At 44.8% G+C, this 5601-nt stretch overlaps 1 non-coding gene across 1 annotated transcript; it reads left to right on the top strand.

Moving 5' to 3' along the window:
• Positions 1 to 3848: 3848 nt before the first annotated feature.
• On the top strand, positions 3849 to 3955 carry LOC120696427. Its single transcript, XR_005684197.1, has one exon. It is a non-coding gene; the product is annotated as a small nucleolar RNA R71 (small nucleolar RNA).
• The last annotated feature ends 1646 nt before the right edge of the window (positions 3956 to 5601 follow it).

Raw genomic sequence — 5601 nt, forward strand, 5'->3', positions numbered from 1 at the left:
TATTCTCATGCATAAACAGGGGTAAGATATATAACATTGTAGGAGGTATTGTGACACACACACAAACTACCCTCTTGGATAACTAAACAAAAGAAAAGATAAAAGGTGCTCTAGGCCGGGAGCAAGGCAGAAGTCAGAGCTCGAGTCAACTGTGCTAGACTAGCTATATCTATACTATCTCATTGGTTATATTGTCAGAGATTAAACTACACAACAGGGAGACCGCTATCGAAGCAACGGGAGGAGCCCGTACACCCCGGCGGCTTTATGTACCTCCTACCCCCATACCGAACGTGGAGGATTACTCGGGCTCGGACAGGGCTATCACCACCTGCCGGCTACCTCTACAAATCGTGCGTATAGTTGACATCCAGCAACTCTTAGCTAATCTAGACACCATGTCTACACTAGTAAGGGATACTCTAATGTCCCGTGTGGATCCCCCACCCTCCGGATGGATAGACATCACACTAGAGCAAACATACGAATACTGGTAGGTCGGTCGGCCTGCCCGGGCCACCAACCGCCCCCAACTTCTTCTGGCAGGATATCCTGGGCCTCCTTATCTGGTCCATGTTGGGGTTGTCCTGTCTTGGCTTGTCTGAATTGGGTTCTTGCATCACTTTTGGTCTATCTGAGCCTGAATCGGCACTCTGATAATTTCTGTGATTTTATGTCGGGCCAAAGTGTGCTTGTAACCTACATATTAGCTCCAAAACACAACTTGCATTTTCTAGAAGATAAGTGTGGTTTAGGGACTTTATTGGATAAAGATGTGTGTAAGAAATACAAACTCTCATGATTTTCTGATCAAGTTGACGCCTGGAAATGATCGTTAGTGAGCGTCAACAAGATCTCCCAAGCTGTCATTTGCTCGTCCCGAGCCAAGTAGGACATATCAGGTTGTTGATCAAAAAATCACTTTGACTCGTACCTTACCTGTCATGTCATAGTCTGAAGCAAAGAGATTCATCTATAAGCTTAAATAAGTTGGCTATCATACCTTTGCACAATTACCTTACTCCTTCATGGGACTTTTTAGCTGTCTCCTTGTCTTGGATTGTTGAGAGTTAGAATGGTGCATAGAGTATTACTTACTTGCTCATAGATCTGCAATCCATCTGGAGGTACTTTTTGAAATATTTTTAAAAATATGGAAAAGTTCCCAGGATAACTCTCTCGAGGCACTCAACTTGTATTTCCTTACCAGGGCAGTATTTGTCTTTGATCTTTTCTACTACTACAAGCCTTTGTGAAGCTCAAGGTAGGATAAGAACGGGGCATACTTGCATTCCATATATTATAAAGTCAAAGAGAGATTCCATGGAGAAACAAGTAATGCAATCTCGATCAAAAGGTGCAAGTGTATGAGTGGATGGATAAATGGATGGATGTGGCTTACTCCTTGAGGTAATGGCTTTCTCTCTCGAATCATCCCTTGTCTCTTTTTTTTAAACATGGTTACCCTCTTTTTTCTCTTTTTTTTTGGTCATGCTTCTTTGGCATGGCATCTTTTCTCTTTTTGGGGCAACCATTATCTGACTTTATTTTATTTTCAGGGATGTTCTATGAGAGAGATCACCAAGACATGGAGTATTTATTAATGTGGAGTGGATGGATGATGGTGCTAATTCCCAGTGTAGGAATGTAGCTAATGGATGGGATGTGTACGTGCTTATGATCGAGAAAGCATTAAAGGCATCTCACTAGGGTCACACAATTTGATAAAACTCAACATAACATCAAGCAGCATATGTGTAAGGTTTTTTATGGAATATGACATATGGCTCTGGTAGGACATTGCATATCACTGGGGAACTTACTTTTTTTATATTTTTTTGAAAACAACTCCAGACTTCAAGCATCACTAGAACAAACTTACACAACCTTATTTACCATATCTATACTCACAACAACTCAGACTTGGATCAAGCATATGCAACCCACGGAACTTTCAGGTTCATTGGCAAGATATTTGCATAACCAATAGATTTAAAATCAAGAGAACTCTCATTTTCAAACTAGGCACAACAGACATGGTAGAACAAAGCAAACGCATCCTTTCAACTTATCATAAGGAGTTAAAACATTCTTACCGCGCATGATGGAAAAGGAAAATAAAGCAGTAAATATTTATTTTATTTTTTAAAGTTTTTATCATATTTTATTCAAAAGCAAGTAAAGGGATATAGTTGACTTAGGGGAGGGAACCTCCCCCAAGCTAGCTCTTGGTTTAGGGTCCGAAAAGCAAGACCTTTCTCCATACCTGATCAGGTTGAGGTCGTTTCGTCCGTACCTGGAGAAGTAGTAGCGGTCGATGACGTCTTGTTCTTCTTGCGCCATATCTTCTTGGTCTTCTTTGATGGCGTAGACGGCGTAGGAACAGGATCCTCGGATGTAGGATAGATGATTTCCAGATCTTCCCACACTGTATGGTGATGAACTCGGGGATCTTCTGGTTGTCTTCCACTGGCTCAGTTAGTGGAGTATGAATCTCCCAATCCTCCCAAACTGGCTTGGAAGGGGAGTGATAATCTTGATCATCCCAACCGGGTTCTGCCCATAACCCTTGTTTCTCACTATCCTCATGAATCAGGAATATCTCTCTTTTGTTTTGAAACTTGAATTTCATGGTCTTTCCCATGATGCGGAGGCTGATTCTTCCTGTCCCTACATCAATTCTGGCATTTGTATCCTTGAGGAATGGTCGCCCAAGTATGAGCGGAATTCCAAATTCTCCTTCCATATCGAGAACTACGAAGTCCACCAATATGTATGTATTCTTGACTTTTACCATTAACATTTCCACAACTCCTTCTGGATATCATATCGTGGAGTCTGCCAGCTGAACACACATAGTGGTAGGGGAAATTGATGGATAGACTAGCTTCTCGAATGTTACCTTAGGCATGATGTTGACGCTGGCTCCAAGGTCACAAAGGGCGTGATCAAATTCACAATCGAAGATTGAGCAGCTGATCACTAGAGTTCCGGGATCTTCTCTTATTGTGGCTGCTAACTCGCCCCACGCACCTCTTCTTGGGTGTGTGAGCTTCTCTGCATAGCTGAGGGGTGTCCTGCTCAGTGGCTCTTTCCACATAGCATTTATAACATTGACACTCTCTAGAGTTGATTCGGGTTGCCCCAGAATCTTCTCTAGTTCAGCAGCAGGTGTAGCAGCAGCTAGCTGAGCCAATTGAGTTTCTAGCGCCTTGTTGAAACTCAGCTGATTCTTCAAAACGGTGGAGAATCTGTCCATCTTGACATGGATGGTCTCCATTGACTTGTCTATGGCGGCCAACTTCTTCTGAAGGGGCTCATTGATCTTCGCTTGGCCATAGACAAGATCTCTCAAGGTAGGCTGGTTAGGATTGAAAGAATTTGAATTTCCATTACCTCCTTGGTAGTATAGGCGTGGTTGATTCCACCCCTGACCTCCTTGTGGATGAAACCCATTGTTGCCATTGAGGAATAGAGCTTCCTCTTGGGTTTCTGGACAGTTGTCGTCCGAATGTCCAACATTTCCGCAGACCTCGCACGTCATGCGAGTTTCCAAGGCTTGAAGTGTTTGCATTTGAGCCTTATCTTGGGAATAATCCTCAAATTTCATGAGGAGGAGATCAAACTTCATAGCGAGCCTGTCGGCCTCCTTGACGGAGTGCATACCTCGCTGGCGCGGTTGGAGGTGATCATCGCTCCAACCTTGGTTGGAAACCATCTTCTCGATCAATGATGTAGCTCTTTCAATGGTCAGCGAGAAGAAAGCTCCACCCGCAGCAGCATCCACATGATCGCGGGATAACTGTGTCAACCCGTTGTAGAAGTTCTGTAGAATAAGCCAATTGTCCATTCCATGGTGCGGACACCCTAGAATGTACTCCTGAAGTCTCTCCCAAGTTTCAGAAATTGACTCATTTGATGTCTGCTGGAAGTTCGAAATCCGACCACGAAGAGCATTGGTTTTGCCCGTCGAGAAGAACTTCGAGAGGAACGTCTTGGCACATTTGTCCCATGTATCCACAGTAGCCTTGTGTTGTCAGTCGAAACCCACCGGCGAGCAGCGACGGGCAACACGAAGAGCCGGGAGGTTGCTGGGGCGCTGGCAGGCACTGCTCCCTCGTCGACGGCCCGCAATTCCGTCACGCGCCCGGAGGTTTTGTGGAAAACCCGGCGTGCCACCTGACCTATACCCGATCAGGAGGGTGCAGACGTGCTCCGAACAGTTTCCTGCATACAAAGACACGTGTAATCGTAAGTCCGAGCCATGGTCGGCTCCCCGGGACGACTCTTGCATCGGCTTTTAAAGAGCCGATCGAGTCCCGGTGTCAGATCGGATCTGTAACCATCCAGATTTCGATGAAATAAGCGAATAACTGTAAAGCTGCTTCAATTAAATCTAACTAATCTAATCCACGATGGTAAAAGCTTCACTGCTAGATCGGAACATCCTACACATGACTAGGCCTAATGAACGTAACAAATAACTGAACCGTAACCCAAAACAGAGGCCTAAGAACTAGCAAGAGCCGATTCCCGGAACAATCCCTATCAAGGCTAGGATAAAGCATCTACTACGCCACCGGATCATCCAATCCGTTTGCAAGGCCTAACCTAGCAGATATTACGCAAACTCTTAAGATAAGAGCAAACCAGAACAGATCAGATCTACTAGATATAAAAGAAGCAGGGTGTTGCCTATGTGCGACTAATTCTATGCGACAAGAACTAGCATGAGATTGAAACGTGACTGCACAGAGACAACGTGATATTCGTAGATGATAAGCAACGAAAGCATGATAGATCTACTAAAAGCCATGCTACGAACATCAAGATAACTAGCATTACTCGTCATCAAAAACGCTTTAGTACGAGTAATACCAAGGTAAAAGCAAGAACAACGCTGCCCTGATCGCGAGAAGCGATCAGGGCAGCATGGCGCTTACTTGGATGAAACCCTAGGATTAGGGGTGGCGATGCGCCGAGAGTTGTTGTTTGCGAGTCGTGATGACGCTCTCTTTACGAATAACATAGGGTACATATTTATAGTCCGAAGACTTGGGAAACAATCTAAACTAATCTTGTCCCGATCGGACTCTATCTCTAATCTTAAACTAAATCTAAAGGTACATGGCCCATGTGGCCCAGATGCTCACGCAGGAGCCGATTTACAAGTCTTCTTGATCTTCTGCTTTAAGCCCATCTTGCTTTCGGCCCTGTTAATTTATGGCGATAACACATACCCCCCTGGTTTTGGCAATGATAGTTCCAAAACCAATCCGTCGCTTCATCTTCCCGTTAATGCTCATTAAACATACTGCAACCACCAAGGAAGACGCAACGTCTCTGCAACTGGCTCCTCGTAGAATGTGAAACTGTCGATCCGTCTTCCATCTTTTCACTATTTAATCTCACTCGAATCGGCTCTTCTCCACAGCAAAACTCCTTCTTCCTCCCATAGCCAGTAGCGCAGAAACCCCAACTCTTCACCAGCCATGGCCATCTCTTCTTCCTCCGGCTCCAACTCTTTTGGAGATTCCTCTTCTTCCTCCTCATCTCCCCCTTCTTCTTCTTCCCTCTCGGCCTCCTCCATCGACTCTATCC

This window comes from Panicum virgatum, chromosome 2K (assembly GCF_016808335.1).
Source record: "Panicum virgatum strain AP13 chromosome 2K, P.virgatum_v5, whole genome shotgun sequence".
Classification (NCBI taxonomy): domain Eukaryota; kingdom Viridiplantae; phylum Streptophyta; class Magnoliopsida; order Poales; family Poaceae; genus Panicum; species Panicum virgatum.